The sequence below is a fragment of the Poecilia latipinna genome, unplaced genomic scaffold, assembly GCF_001443285.1.
Source record: "Poecilia latipinna isolate Pla-1442-1.1 unplaced genomic scaffold, P_latipinna-1.0 Scaffold636, whole genome shotgun sequence".
Taxonomy (NCBI): Eukaryota; Metazoa; Chordata; class Actinopteri; order Cyprinodontiformes; family Poeciliidae; genus Poecilia; species Poecilia latipinna.
The window spans coordinates 319,381-336,523 of record NW_015113252.1 but is presented as its reverse complement, the minus strand read 5'-3'; positions in this window follow the sequence as shown (position 1 = coordinate 336,523).

The following is a 17,143-nucleotide window of genomic DNA, read 5'->3' as shown; positions in this document are numbered from 1 at the left end:
TACAATGAGACACGTGCAACAAGACAGGGAGGCTTAGCAGAGAAGGCCTGAGGAAATGCAAATGGGGTAAGCCCCAAATCCACCACCGCATGCATTGTGACGCCATGGAGTTTTTATGACTGGAGGTCCTGCCACTGCTTTTAAATGTGCACTGAGACACACGAGTACTTTCCAATGAACACCTGCCTGTTGGTCCAATAATGACTCCTTGTCCCTCCTCCCTTTACTCACCCCTTTCTTATGTCCCTATAAAAGACGAGAAACAGGTGCTGGAGGATCGTGGATGTTATTAGTCCATTTACACACCGCTAAAATAAACACACACACAGACACTGGTAAATATTAGTCTACTGTGAACATATAGTTGTCTTGGATTATGATAATTAATCTCTCGAAAGATTGTTATGCTCGCATTTACATCTGCTGTATTCTATAATCAGTTGAAGAGCTGAATTTCGGAGCAAATTCCCCAGTACGGATCATTGGGTATTAAAACTACTGGGCCTGGCTTTTCTGTAAAATGTTGTAAAGTCACTTCACATGTTGTATTTTTAACCTATAGGACATGTCAGTGTTAGTTTCTTTTGGTAGCTGGCTATAAGATGCACTTGCCAGATAAAATACACTCTCCGTAAAGCAAACTTTCATCTACACGTGACTTTATGACGTCAACAGAAAGCAAATGGCATTGACTCAACAACTGGACTCAGGGATTAGTAACTAGTAGTGCACAGCTCTTGCAGTAAAGAAGTCCAGCTTCTATGGGAGAACGCTGCTTGGATTTCAGGAAAACTTGGCAAAATCAAAATATATAGGAATATCCATTGAAGAAAACGACAGAAGACTGGAAGATTTATTGTCAAAAGTCTACAGCAATAATTACCAACTACATAAAAACACATATGGGGGAACATATCAGGGAACAACTAAACAATGTACTGTTTAGTTGGCTAGAGAATTTTATTTGATATTTTTGTCATTTTCATTGCAAGCATCAATCTATAAACACCTACCATTTTAGATCTTTAAATGAATTCGCTAACAGTATGTGCCTTGTTGTACTTTTTAAGAGTTCTATAAAAAGCAGATAAAGCTTAGGCATACCATGTTGTTGCTTCATTTTCAGTTGCATTCAAGATGATTGAACATATCAAATTGTTTCTTTTGTAAGTTATTGTCCTAAAAAAAAAAATCAGGCTAAGTTGGTCCATATTCAAAGAAAACTGAATATTAGTACTGGGCAAAAAAAAAAAAAAATCAAACTTTTCCACTTATAAAAAAATGAGATGAATAAAAGTATTTCAACATTTTAAAATGTCAAAAAGATAAAGCTTTTTTTATTTTTTTTTCCACAGTAAAAGCAGGTGTATGATTCACCAAACTGGCCATAAAGTGATATCAACAGTTTTATGTAAGATTGACGGCATTGTTTTCCAGGCTGGTCTGAAAACAAACATCACAAGCAGCTACACCTGATTATGATCCAGTTGTGTGTGGTGGGATCAGTAGATCACCCGAGACCCTCTCGCCATGCCGCCCTCCCGGCCTCATCTTCCAGAACCGTGGGGGGCCTCTGGTGCGCGGGGCGGGGGGGCTTGATCAATAGGGATTTAGTGTGTTTGTCAGCGAGCGTTATGTGTCTGCAGTGGTCGGCTTCTGTTACCCGGCCTGCATATGTGTTTCCATCTGGGCGTGCAGTTAAGTGATGCTGGGAGGGGGTTGCTGTGTCTTTTAGTCTAGTGCTATAGTTGTGACTGATAGGACGGTGGGGCCCCGGCGTGCGGAGGCCCAGGGGAGCGGCCCTGTATTGGCAGACTCTGCGGAGAGGCTTTCTGTTCCTCCATCGATCTCAACATGTCAATTAGACAGACTGAAATAAATGTGCCCTGAACCTCAGTGAGCTGCCCGTATGAGGAGGCTCCCATGTAAACGACACCCACACATCAACCCCCATGTCACCGGAGCCAAAGGGCCCCGTGGGTTAGAATTGACCAAGAGCTTTTCCGTTGCACAGATTGTTTTTCGCTTTGACCCGAGAACTGGCCTGAGAAAGTTTCAGACAATGTTTCTGACGCTGTGGACATCCTGTCGACGAGTTACCTTTTATGGTTAAAACTTTAGCTTCTCTCTTGCTAAAAACATTTGTTATCTAACAGTGCAAGGAGCTACTTTTTCAAGACATCTAAGATGTTTATATAAGTATGCGTGCTGCCTGAGCTGCCTGGCTGTAGTGATTGTATACGATGGGATAAAAAAACAGTAAACAGAATAATCTAATATCACTTTTTAGTACAGAAGTGTTCATATGGAATTGGAATAAAAACAAAAATGTCTGAGGCCAGAGACAAATAGTTAATCAGATCATTTAAATGCACATTTTATACACATAATACTTTAAAAAATAGCAACAAAAACAATACGATTTCCTGAACGAGAAGCATACGTATATAATTCCTGGTAAATGTTAGATGGTCTGCACCTGTGCAGTGCCGTATCAAGCACCAGGACTCCAATTTGTGTGGCTTTAATCAATCAGTGCCATCAGGCCATCTGATCACCAGCAGTGGTTTTGATAGTTGTAAGATTTGAAGATTTTTTTTATTCAAATTCCATCAGTAATTGCTTAGGGTATTTGTAATTACAAATACCAAGCTCAACATATAGGAGCAAATAGTTATTAATAAAAGATATGGTGGTTTAAAAAAACAAGTTTTGAAATATAATCAATGGGGCAGATGTCAAAGGGTAAATGTCCAAATTATGAGTTAGTAAGCAAATTACCGTAACATTTCATGCATGGATATGAAGAACTGCTTATTGCTCTTAGTAAAACACACCATTCCTGGCAGGATTGGTTGAGGATTTTTAATGGTCCACACCATTTTTTTTGACGTCAGGACTTTGGGGAGGGAATTCTGAAGGCTTAGTGTTAGCAAGTCTCATCCAACTGGCTCAAGTCAGTCGTAAAGGCTATAAAGGCTCAAGTCAGTCGTAAACCTGAAATTTCTGAGTGAGTCCACAGTGAAACACATTTAACACCAACAGGAACTGAGAGGGTGCCAACCAAGAAAGAAGTCCCTGTTACAAAACCAACACCTTCAAGATGTTCTAATATTTACAGCTGCCCAAAGGGACAACCCAATTATCTTGTTGCACGGTGAGACATTACAAAAGTTAAGTTTTTTTTTTTTTGCCAAAATGACCAAAATGACAAAAGGAGGTCTCAGTCATCGGGGCAACATGTTGGGGGTCCTGGTGACTCTGGATGGAATGAGGAAGATGGAGGATTACCCCATATTATGTCTGTTTTACCATGAAGCGAAAGCTTGTGGCCGAAACTTTGACACATTCTGGTGTGTCACTGTGGTACCTGATCAATTTCAGATTCAATTGTATTGCCATTGCACATGTCAACACAATGCATGTTACGTCTAACCAGTAATGAAATAACATATGGTGCAGTAATGCACAGATGTGAATGGCTTTTAACTACCGACCTCAGCCAGCCATTTGTATACGCATTGGAGTACAATGTAAAGACTTACACATATGTACAGTATGCAGTTTGTCAAGGTACATTGACTCAGGTTATTAGACTCTGTGTTGATTAGAAGAACTCCACAATAAAATCAAGCTTTTCTTCCCAATTCTTAGAATCAGCTAAAAAGAGAATCGTTCAAATGATAAAAGATTCATCCAGATGATGTGAGTACAAGCACCTCTGACTTTAACTAAATGCACCTTTTCCTCAGAATGTGCTTCAAAATCTTATTTGTCTACTCTATCTGAACAAAGACTTTGCGGTTGGAAACATTCAGACCCACACAGACACAGACAGCGTTTCGGAGAACACAGGATTAGAGCATAAAATTGACTGTGTCCAAACAAGTTGACTGTTATAGAGATGGATTGGTGGTGAAGCCTCTTGAAGCTAATGCCTGGGAGAAGTGGGCGAAGCCCTGACTGGAGGTAATAAACCGGTACTACCTCCGTCTCTTCCCCCTCACTACATCACCTCTCCTCAGCCATATTCACCGTCCTCCATCACCCAGGCTCTTCACGCCTCTCCCCCCCCCACTGAACAGACGCCCCTGTGAGAGGACGCCCTCCCCGCCCTCCTCCTGCCCCACCCCTTCCCGTCTGCCTTTTCTGCCCTGATCAGAAGGATTTACCGTGCGCTCGGCCACAGGTCCCAGCCGGTCACGCACACACCCTTCTGGGTCGATCCAGGTCAAATTCAATTTGTAAGATATTATGTATTGATCCCTGTGCTCTGTCCTGTGTTCCTCCCAGCCCTCGGTGAAGCTGTGGCGGTGAAGCATATTGACCCAGATGCATGATTCCTCGGATCGTCGTCATCATCGTCGTCGTCGTGGCAGAAGTGTGGCGGTCTGAGCCGGTGTTGGGGTTGGTGGCCTTGGGCTTTTTACTGGTGACCCTTTGTTACATCTGCTGGCCAAAATTCCCATTAAGATTTGCAAAGCTTGTTTGCAGAATTTTATTTATTTATTTATTTATATTGAGAGCAAATATCTCATCTCCCAGTTCTTCCGCTAAGGGTTTTATGGTGCCATTTAGCTGAAAAACAGGATCTAAATCTTTCGGGTCAATAGCTGCTCCCCAGTCTCTTGATCAAATCCACAACTAAATAATTCAAGTGAGATAGTTAAACCCCTCAGAAAATAAATTGCAAGAGGGGGGAAAAAGCCCTCAGTGTAATTTGGATGTTAGATTTATGAGCATGACATACACTGCTGTGAGCTGTGGAGGGAGGGGAAGGTAGGTGCCATTCATAAATTTGCAGGTTAAATCAATGAGTGCTCCATCTGGATAAATTAAGATCCACAGAGCTTTTATGACTTTCCCTAATACATTTACATCAAATATTCAGGAGGCTTGATCACTTTGCTGTTAGGTAGATCATGAAATGCCAATGTTGTCAAAACAAAACAGTACTGGCCCGGCAAAAGTGTTTAAATCCTTTGAAATTGTTCACATTTCGTCACTTTGCAACCGCAAATTTCATTGCGTCCAAATTTTTTCAAGCCTTTTTTTCTTTTTGACAACTTCATATAAATTCACTGCAACAATCTGACTCTGGAAGTCACCTGATTAGTAAACGGCGTCTCCTCGTGCGTATTTCAGAGGTTGTTCTTATCAAAGAATAGTGTCTCCACTCCATGATGCTGCCAACACCACGTTTTACAGTTAGGATGGATGAAGCACAGTGTGAAGAGGGCATACGATTTCAAAATTGGTCACATTTTCAGCATCAGACCACCCTGCTTCCACATGTTTTTGTTGTAGTTTGTGACAAATGGAAAATGTGATTTCTCATCACTTTACTTTAAAAATGCCTTTCTTCTTAAGAGAAGCATGAAGGGCAAGTCTAATAGCATTTTCCAACCAGCTCATTGCAAATGTTCAGTTGATTTAAGTCGAGGTTCTGCAGCCAAGATTCCAGAGCCGTCCATTGAATAACTTTAACCAGAAATTATACAAAAATAATACTGATTTAGGTGGAAAGGTTTGTTTTAGCAGCTTTATTCAGATTTTACAGGAACACTAAACCAGTGGTAAAAGGTTTTCTTATCGAGTCCTTTTATAAAAATGTGAAAAGTGTATTTCTTCCCTCAAAAACTGCAAATACTGTGTCCCCATAAATTCAATTTCCAGAGCAATGGGTAAAATAAGACTGGACTGTAAAGGTTTCTGAACCCTGGTTTAGGTGGACTGATTGAATTGCGCAATAAAGTCCTGATTTAAAATACAGTACTACGTTATCCATCAAATATCTGTTGTGTTCCTTGATCTGCACGATACCGTTTGTTCACCAATGCTCTCTGAGGCTTTTACATTACATTACATTTTTAATACAATTGGTTGAGTTTTATTTAGGGGTATCAGAGGAGGCAGATATTGGTCAACCACCTAAAATCACAGTAAGATACTTTCTGGTTTGAAAGGCAAAATATGTAAACATTTTTTCCAAGTCCCATTCTGTAACACATGCATGTCATGACCCACAGGAAAAAAAAAAAAAGAAAAAAAAAGAAAAAGAAAGATAGTCCCTCAGACCTGGATCCCGTCTAATTCATAATGGAGTACCACAAACATCCGACACATAAGCAGATGAGCAGAGGTTTTGCATGGCTGCTGCTGATAAGAAAAATAAGGTCAGGCGCTAACGGGGGAGAAAGCGCAACGCCAAGGTGAGCAATGGCCATGACATTTTCGCAAACCAGGCTAATTCCCCAGAAAATTTTGAAAGGGCACGTTGCACATTATTGCATCACGACGGTGATCGCGTTCAAAGCATATCACTCTGTTTTCCACTGAAGCTCATTTACTCTAGGCGCGAGTAATGTTCTTTGTCAAAGAGCCACCAGCTGTCCCAAGAAACACATATCTAGATTACCACGCTTCATGGTCGCGCCTTCCAAAACAAAGCTAGAAAGTGGAAATCCGCTAAAGTTGCAGAGTAGAACGAAGCAATAATCTATAAAGAGCAACCATCATTTCGCTTCTTAAATCCGCAAGACTTTGCACTCAAAGCTTTGGTCCCAGATTGAGGATGCGAGGAGCACACGTGGATGCCTTTGTGTGTGTGTGTGTGTGTGGACGTGTGCTCGAACCAGGAGAGCGACAGAGAAAAGACAGAAGGCAGTCTGAAGGGAGCCACTGTGGAGTTTCCTCGTCATATTGTGGGATTCCCTCCGCTTACTCGTCCACATCCCGCCCCGACAAGGAAGCATGAAGCACTCTGTGACTCCCCTGGGAGGAAACACGAGCCCGCTCTGCTTTGTGACTCACCATGACCTCCAGCCGAACCCTTTATCACATGCTTGTTTTAGAAGTACCCAAGAGGAAATGGAATGTGCCAGAAATACGGATGCATTTGCTGGAACTGCATTTATATTTGCATTTCAGAGTACACAGTGCACTTTTTGTTGTTGCTGTTGTTGTTGCTTCGCCGTACGGCTTCAAACCTCACAGCGGGCAGAATAAATTTAGTCTCAGCAGAGATATCGCGTAAAGTAGAATCATATGGTCAGATTAGTCATTTCCTCCATGAAATCTGTGACACCTTGCATGTCCTGTAAACGGTATGAGACGGTACAAATTCCTGGAACTGCGTGTAAAAATGCACAAGTTAAGAAATGTTGAGTGCGTAACCTTAAGTTCTCGCACAAAGCAGGTTAAGGTAAAGTAGATGTGTGGATTTAAATGTGATGACTGGATGACCGTCGATAAGGACTCGAGCTGCGCCTACACATCTGGATTTTTTTTTTTTTTGGTATGGCACACAGCATCACCAGCTTCTGAAAGAGTAAAGCGGCATCATGTCATGTACTGCACACCTTTCAAAAAAGATCTGTTTTTTTTTTCAGAAGACTACAGAATAATTTCCAAAAAAAGCATTTGAGATCATCACAATATTTGGGAGATAACACTTGGAATTAAAATTTCCAAATTTGCCTTTTTGGAACCCCACATACTTTTAGATATTCTGTTTTTTTTTTTTGTTTGTTTGTTTCGTTTTGGTAGAATGACAAACTTTGCCCTCACTATATGCCTTGTAAAATTGGTCTACCATATATATTTTTTAAACTAATGCATGTAAAGCCTCTTACGTGCACTTGTCAAACAAATGTAGTTTTGAGCAATGCTGAATGTTATATTTTCCAGCTAAACACCATCTTTAAATGTGATAACCAGAGATAAAAGAGGGACATCCTCTTCGTAAAAACTCTTAAAACACTCAAAACTAAACATAAATGAGTCTTCAATTAGCTCGCAAAATAGAAGTGGAGGTCACTTTGATAAGAGTTCCCAGAAACCCTATGTAAAACGTTGCAGAGCAGCGACTTACTTTTAAAGGTTAGTGCTACAGGCAGCTCAGACGCACGACGCTAATTATGGACCTAATGAATAACTTCAGCCGTCACAGTCCAATATCAGCACATGTGGATTTTCAAACCCCTGGCAAGCATTAAAACATAATTTCTTGCTAATTTCTTGTTATTCACTTGAAAGCAATATCATTAGTCCTGGGGAGGAGTAATTTTTTTACACTTCTTATAAAATTACTTTCCCATAATTCCCCCTAATCATGGCAAATTAAGGCTGATTCAGCCGTCATTAAGAACTAAATGTATTCCTCTGCAGTCTAAGTTTAGACAAATGGTACATTTTTGGACAGGGCAATCCATAAATACTCTGTATGAAAAGATTATTGACAGAACGCCTTTGTGGATTTGTGTCTGTAGACGTGGATTATTTTTATGACCTGCCAAACATTTTCAAGCAAACCTATTTGCTTCCGCAGTCGTAGCCTGGTTTCACTCTCCTTTTTCATACAGGAAGTCGTGCAAATCTGGAGCCACATCCCCTGGAGAAAAGTTTCTCCCTTTTATGACATTTTAAATAATTCACTATATACTACGTTTTTTTTTTTTTTTTTTTTTTTTTTTAATTGGAAAGTATTTACCTGTTTGACTCAGTTATGACTAGGTTGGGTCTGTTTTTCGTCTCTCATCACAATCCACGTGGCGCCGCTTTCCATTTACGCTCAGAGGTTTAAACTCAAACCTGGGAATTGTGTCAGAGCCAATTTAAGCATGTTCCAGTTAAAGTTTGGGAAACCATTAGGGTTTGTCAGTTGTTTCTTTCAATTAACCTAAGTTACAAGTCCACTCATAGTAATTCAGGCAAACAGCGGCTTTCCTGCATTGCCAGTGTGTGACTGATGTAGTCAGAGAAAAACAGACAAAAATACAAATAGCCAATTTATTTCACTGCTTTACGCTCACTGATTTCTGGAAGTTTGCTTGATGTTGCTTTTGTTTCTTTCTCATTTAGATGTTGTTTTGAGATATAGACAAATAAATCCGTGAATTTTCATTAAAGAATTTATACATATTTTTAATTGCGCTTCTTTTAAGTCCACACATTTGGCTAATTTGATTTTATTTAGAGATCAGCTCCTTTAAGAAATAATGTTGTTTTTGGCATTGTACCATTGAACATATCAAGATTTAATATTTGTAAGTACAAAATATTTGTAGTTTACAGTCACAATTTACACCCTCTGTAAAATGCTGTAGACGTTACAGAAATTTTTGAAACAGAAAAGTACTGAAAGCTGACCTCACTGAATGACCAAAGGAATTTGCTTATCTGTCTTCACACAAAGAAAAACTTGAACGAGATGTTCATTGTTATACCATAGGGTGTAATATGATGCTGGTCCACCTTTCGCATCTAGAAGACTTTCTATGTAAAATGAAACTTAGAAAATGTTCAATTCAGAATCATATTTTTAAGATCAAACAAGGATGTTTGAGATGCGGTCTCAGCTCTAATTCACCTTAAAAGATGGTCAGTAAAGCCCATCAACCCCAATCTTGCTCCTCCACTTGTTTTTTTTTTCTTCTTTTTCTAAAGATAGCTTTCTGCACCAGTTCGCAATCAAGTTGTAACAGAAAGAAGCCGTAACCAAACTGTTCCCACAAAGTTGGTGGTATAAAATGTTCCAAAAATATCTCAGGACTCTGCAGATTTAGGAGTTACTTTAACTGGAACTCCTGAAAAACATCTGCACACCAAAATCCCTTCTGCATATCACTTTACTCGTGAGAATGCAATCAGGCACATGCCATTCTTCTGGAAGCTGCCAGTGGACATTGTCCAGTGGACTGCCAAACAGAGAGGCATGACTTTCCACTTCAGAGAACAAGTCTCTACTGCCGTTCAGTATAGCATGCTTTATATCACTGCGTCAGACGCCGCGAGTTGTACAAATACTTGGTGACGTAAGGTTTGCAGCCGTTTAGCCATGAAAATCTATTCCATAAATCTTATGGAAAGACTGTTCTTGAGCCCATTTGAAGGCAAAACGAAGGAGGTCTGCGGTTACTGATGCTGCAGAAGGTTGGCAACCTCTGCACACTGTAGGCCTCGCCATCCGGTGACTCAACTCTGTGATTCTGATGCGGTCTACAAGTTCATTGTTGAGTTGTTGACGTTTCTACTCCCACTTTATGATAGTGGCACTAACGGCTGACTGTGAAATACTTAAGAGTGAGCAAATCTCACGACTGGACTCATTGCACAGGTCGGACCCTATCATGTTACCACACTCTCAGGCAGGCGAGTCATTGGGAAGTCCATTCTTTCACAAATGTTTACAGAAGCAGGCTGCATGCCTGGGTTTTATATGCTTGTGGCCTTGGATGTGATTAGAAAACCTGAATTCAATGATTTGGAAGGGTGAGCCAATACGTTTGGCAACAGAGCGTATGCTGAAGATTGCAATTCCTTCTAAGTTGAAGAATCAGGCATGTCTGACTAAAACTCGGAGTGAGAATTCACGTCCTAGTTTTGGTGTTTCGTTTTTCTTAAAGATTTTCATGAGAAACACAAAAAGTCACAGTTACATAATAAATAAAACCAAACCGGTATATCCTAAGCATTTTATGAAATGAAGTCCTCAGTCTCATTCGGTAGCATTTCTTATGTTTTGAAACTCATGAAAATCCTTGACCCACGTGACGGCGTCCAACCGCGCCGACTTGGTGAAGATTCGCTGTCGACTTTCTTTCTTTTGGAGGTTTGCTTCCTTTCTCACTTCCTTCCTCTCCTACAGACTTCAGGTCTGTCTGAGTTTGGTGTCACGGGCTAACAGTCGGAGACGGGGCCGGCAGCGAGCCTGGATTACATCAAACACACACCAGACGCTGCAGCCGGAAGACAGGCAGGAACCATGAAACTCTGCTCAAGTCTGTCACTGTCTATCATCAAAAAAGAAAAAAAAAACAGTCTTAGAACAAACGGGTGTCAGGCAGGTGGGGAAAGGATGTAAGCTAATATACAGACCAGTTTTTTTTCTTTTTTTTTTGGTTGTAAGAATGTTGCTTTGCTCAGACATGTCTGAAGACGTAGATAAATAGAGGAGAGAAAATGAGAAGATCAGACTTGGTGTCAAGTGGTTACAGTGCTCTCATTCATCTGCAAACCTCTTTTCTTTTTCTGCATGGCAATTATGAAAAACTGCACATGCCAATTTTCCAAGAGAAAAGGTTATTTCAGTGGATGAAGATAGACTTTCCACTCAACCTGTGTATAATCAAAGAGCAAAAACAATGAAACTCGGTTCTCTCTGTGGCTTTCCTGTGCAGCTTTTTGACATTTTACAGGGCTGTTTTTTCACCTAATGTGCTGTGAATGCAGAGAACTAAGTGGTGAAGTATGTCGCTTTCATGTGCACCTATGTGTCATTTTGTTGCAGATTTCTGTTTCCAAGACATATTTGCAATGAAGGTGGTTCAAAAACAAAAGAAAGTATGTGTGTGTGTGGGGGGGTGGGGGGAGGGGGAACAAAATCTTTGGCTTTCAATATACTTTAAATTAGATTTATAGCTGTGTTTGTAGCTTTTGAGATTCTGACTGATGAGTTGGAAACAAAAGCCATCCACAAACTGTTTAACGTTTCAAAGTGAAATGTAAACATGTCCAGCCTGAACAAAACCAGGCAGGATTCAAGACCCCGTACACCTGAGCAGGCCGGATCGGATCAGAGCCGCGAGACGTCTGTCAGTCAATCCGGATTTTTTTTCAGCCAGTCTGCGAAGTATCGATCTTCCCTATTGATTCGAGTCGCTGTCCATCTGCCTGATCCTAATGTTGCCACAAGTTCGTTCGCAGAGAAGAGAAATTTCGGAGGGAAAGAAAACGAGGGCGCAGACAAACACGTACGAATGCAGATTGTTTGGTACATCAGGAGCTGCTGGAGGGGACAGAGAGTCCAGCCTGTCGATCCTGAACAGCTGGTGTTGATAGCTAATCTGTTCCTAGCTGGCACTTTTTGTAAAACATGAAACCCAGCAACCTGATAGCACGAATTAATAAATGAACAATTTCGCCTACAACAGGGGCCCCCCCTGTTCCATCTGGGTTTCTTTACACAGACACAATAGACACTTAGAAGGGGCCCGCAGGGGTTTTCATTCCCTCAAGTACAAACTACGCAGGCCGCTGGATGACTGAGAACCACTAGATCGCATAATGACACCGAAAGATGGTATCCTCGCTCATGCCGCCAACCGGAGTAACACACACGGTGGGGATCCGTGAATTGGGTTTTTTCGGAGGGAAGCGGCTGCCGCTTCTCTCCTTCTCTCTTTTTTTTTTTTTCAGTTATTTAAAGTGGGCCCTAATAAGCAGTGTGGGTGGGGAATGAGGAACCATTAGCTCAATAGCTTCAGCTTTCGCTAGCTTCTTTGCTTTTCAAACCCAAGCAATGGGAACACCTGCATCAAGAGACAGGCGAGGCAGGGGGAGCGAAGGGGAAAAAAAAAGTGTCAGGGTGGTTTAGAACTGGAAATATACTGCAAGTGGGAGAAAGACAGAAATGCATTTTCTTTCCATATAAGAAGATTCTTTTTTTTTTCGTTGCCGTCATGTGTGGTTTGTAAAAAATCAACGCGTCTGATTGGCTTCAGTTTCTGGTACAATCTAAGCGACTCACTGACGTTTCTAAATGTAAGGTTTTAAAGCAATTTAAGTACTGCAGAAGATGTATTCCTGTCCTGTCCCTTCCACAAGCACGTGCTAAAGACGCTCAAGTAAATCAGGACTATCGCTGCCATCGTTGGATGATTTATCAGTTACCAACAAACATGAAATTAAGACGAGTGTGGCATCTAATTTTTAAACTAAGCTTGTTTTCTCCATTTACATCACAAAAACAACCATGGAGGAAAATCCTGGTCCCACAATTTGGTTCTTCTCTTCGCTAGACTCAATATGTTGGCTTCTGAAAATGATTAAAAGCACTGTCGAGTAGTAGCCAGGATAGAGTCCTCCAGTCTTTTTTCAAATTACAGCAATAGCAATACTTCTAAAAATTGCTTAATACGTAAAAAATATCTTCTGTGTTGGACATGGGCACTAGCTCCCCTGTGACCCAGCAAGTAGGTATTGGCAAAGTTTGGATAGAAAATGTGATAAGAAATATTTTTGCCTCCTTTTCACATTTGTAACAATGGAGCTGATGAAGCAACTATGACCTTGTTCCATTTAAACAATAAAAGTTGATATTTTTTTTATTAGCATTTTCTCTGTGAAAAACAAACTGTTTACATACAAGAATGCAGAAACTCATCCACAGAAGTCAAACAAAGGATTATGAGTTTTAGGAATACACTGCAGGTATTTTACACGAATCCTCTCCAAGGCTCCGCTGCCTGTACATTACATTTCCTGCGTCTCCTATTTATGCAGTATTTGAGATAGTGAGCCAAAATCAACCAAGCCACCTATACATTTTACACTCCTACAACTATAAGGCGTAAAAACCACATTGTGAAGCAAATTATATTAAGACATGACGCAGCACTCCTTCTAAGAAGTAACGTCATGCTTCCTTCGAGAGATTTATTTAACCTAAAATAGCAAGTTTATTTGTCATTTCTTGTAAACATTTCAGTTTTCTTGGGTCCACAGTTTCCAGTTTTGTCTCACTCATGTGCTGTGCGTACCTGCAAGACACAGGCCAGAGGCCGCTGCTGACATTAAGTCATAAAACTAGACGCTTAGCATCGTTTTTACAGTTTACGTTTATGGCTCATTTGGCAGTTGACAGAGATTAGTTATACTTTTCTATCAGATTGGCCTTTTCATACATGCGATTGTGGAGCCAAGCAGTTCAGACTTGACTTGTTTGTTGGATTACGTCGCGGTTTTTAATCGGAAAGCACGAGGCGTGAATGGGAAGGAATGCAGGTCTTTCGAGATAAAATTAAATATGTTCGGCTTTCAAAAAAAAAAAAAGTATCCTTCAACTTGTTCAAACTTGCTGAGAAGGGAACACTTATCCCACATGTGTGCTTTTGCCATTGACAGCTGCAATTGATGCAATTCATGACAAAAGGGGAAAAGAATGAAACAGAGGCATTGTGGGTGCTGAGTGAGCCTGTCAGGCATCTGATCTATGGCGGGACAGATGCAGAGGGCCGGGAGGCTGAGGTAAGCTGGCAGGCAGGGCACTGAGGATAAAGAACACAGAAACACAGAAGAGGAGCAGGCATGCAAGCTATGTGATGATTATCAGAAAACACAGGGCCCCGTCTGTTCTCCACCCAGCCCGGCTGCGAGGCACAGGGCTGGGTCTGAAAGCAGGTGTGCTGGGTGGGGAAACACAGGAAAAGGGTTTGGGGGTAGGAACAGAGATGCAGACAGGCATGAAAATGGAGACTAAAGCTGGAATGAAACAGGAGCAAGAAAAAAAAAATCCAACAAAATACACTAAGACAGAGGTAATTATTGATAAAAGACTGCAAGACAGAAATGTGCTTCTGAGATGGGAACGGGGGTCACAGCAGGTGAAGGAGAACAGCGCACAAGTCTTACTGGAAGCTATGTTCGCCATTAGAGTCTTTCGCTGGGTTCAATAAAGAGCTCAGACATGGAAGACTGTATGCCTTCCAGCATCGGCCTGAATGTTCAGATGTCAATATAGAAAGCGCCGCGCATCAGAGGAATCGGAGGGATCAATGACGAGCAAAGACGAGCGTAAGTGGATCAGGGTGCCCCTTAGCTGACCCCTTATCACCGCCATACCTGTGGCTCGTCTTATAGTCCCTGTGCTCACATACAAAAACCGCCTGATGTTCTGTGTGCAAATGAACAAACACTTATCAGCAGTGAACACAAACAGCAAATCGGCCAAACTTAATGCATCTAGGAATTTAACAATGGTAAAAGGCGGCTTGCTGGAAGAGACTGAGCACCAGAAGGTTGAAGGAATAGGATTTAGGTAGCTCTGAGGCAGCTGCCAGACTTTTCGATTTACAGAGAATGGTCCAAAGAAAAGGAGCTCCAATAACCACTCGTTGCCAGGCGTTAGGAACACCGTTCCTGAACGCACAACAGATTGAACCTTGAAGTAGCAGAAAATCACAGTGGGTGCCTCTCCAGTCAGCTAAGAACAGGGAGCGGAGGCTACAATTTGCACCAAATGAGGGCTGTTCTTACGAGTGTTGATTTCAGCCGTGATCTTTGGATGGTAGAGTCGGAATATGGCCTTTTAACAACATGCTGGTGGAGGCAACGTAATGGTCTGGTGGACTTTTCTTAGTAAAGTCCGCCAGACTTTATTACTTGATTGGTCCCCTTAGTGCCAATCAAGCATTGCGTCAACTACCTGAGTATTGTTGATGCCATGTTTATGCCTTTATGGCCACATTGTAGCCTTCTCGTCATGTAGCCTGCAAGACAAAGCATCTTCTTACAATACTAAAATCAACTCAAACTTGTTTACCATTACTGAAACTCCAGTGGGCTCCACAGTGACCAGATCGCAGCGCGAGATCCTTTGATACGAGGTGCAACGAAAAGTTGACGTGGCAGACAAAACTTCAAGAAACGTGTGATCCTCTCATGTTAGTTTGGGCCAAACTCTCTGTAGAATGTTTTCAACACCTTGTTGAATCTATGTCAGGAATAATTAAGGCAGTTCTGAAAGCAAAACGGGACCCAAACTGGTTTTAGTAAGTTTAACCCAGTAAAGCGGGTTTGTGGGTGTAGTTTTGCACTTAAATTCATCTCGCTTCAAACCAGTCATGCTCATAAAATCACAAGATGACTGAAACTGTACAGTTGTGGTTTCGTGAAGGTCAAATATAATCCGGTCACAGCACATTTGTTCACTTTTTATAAAAGCTCAACACGCTCCTTTTTTCATACTTCCTGAGAACTGTCTGTTAAGAAGATTTTCACAGGGCAAATAACCGAATTGTGACTAAACATTGCAACAGAATAAAACACAGATTAATCAGCATGCACCAGTGTAAAGCTTAAGTGTGAAAACACACACACACACACACACACACACACACACACAGCCATGGTTGCCTTGTCAGCTGCTGCAGCTTCTGGTAAAGAGCGCAGGCTGTGGGAGTGCAGGGACATTTCTCGCTAAGGGAAGTGCTTAGGTTTTGCGGTCTCGTTTTAGCCCTCGTGTTGAGAAATGGCCAAACTCTACTTTCATTTCAACTGGAGAGACTTGCAATTACGATCTGCTCAGTCACATGGCCAAGATGCATGGCTTTTTACTGCGCCGTCGAGGCCCTCCAAGGCTGATATGCCGAGAATGAAAAATATTGAGGCAGCCCCTACCTCCCTTCCTTCACTTACTCCGCCGCTCTGACTCTCCCGCTTTTTTTGCAAATACACACATGCGCTCCAGTTACTGTCCTACCTTCTGCATGGCCGACGGCCCCCCAACTCATCTTTGCATTTTTCGGTCTCGAGGAACAAAACATATCTGGAACTGGAACTGGAGTGAGCAGACTCAGCGATAATGCTTTAGATGTTCCCAGGCTAGCATGGCCCCAGTCCATAATGCTTATATTCTTCCCTCTGCTGTTTATTCCATTGGAATACAGATCAATATCCCAAGACAGCAGATGACCAGCAGCATCGGATGAAAACAAACAAAAAAAAAAAACTCCTTCCTCTGGAAAGCTGGAAGAGCTGACTTCGGTAAATTGTTTGTGCTGTTAATTAATGAGCCGGGCAAATGTTTGCCTGCGTGTGCGTGTGTGTGTGTGTGTGTGTGTGTGTGCGTCCTTGTGATGGTTCTATGTGTGTGTTAAGGTCAGGTGAAAGAACAGCAGTAAAGAGGAATAATGTGGTGGGTGGTAGAGGAAGAGGCCGGCCTATTAAAAACGGCAGTTGAGAAACATCCTTTTATGCTGCTCGAATTTCCACTTTACCTCAAATTGTGATGCTGTTGCCCTTTAGGATATAACAGAATTTTTGTTTTTAAAATATGGTAACATTAACAATAGCTCCGTTATACATTGAGTACATTTTTGTCGCGATATATGCGGGAGAGATGGATAGCACCAGGTAATAGCAATAGCCCAATTAGCATTTAGTGAGTGCTAATTGGGCTAGCATTCACTAAATACACTTTTACAATGAAAAGAGTATTTCATTATACTATCTACACAATTTGGAGACTTTCAAAGGTAGACAATAAAATATTTTGTGAAGAAAAGAAAAGAAAAGAAAGAAATTAGCTGTAACTTCAACTTAGACAATGTTGAGTTAATCATAATGCAAAGATAGAACCCCC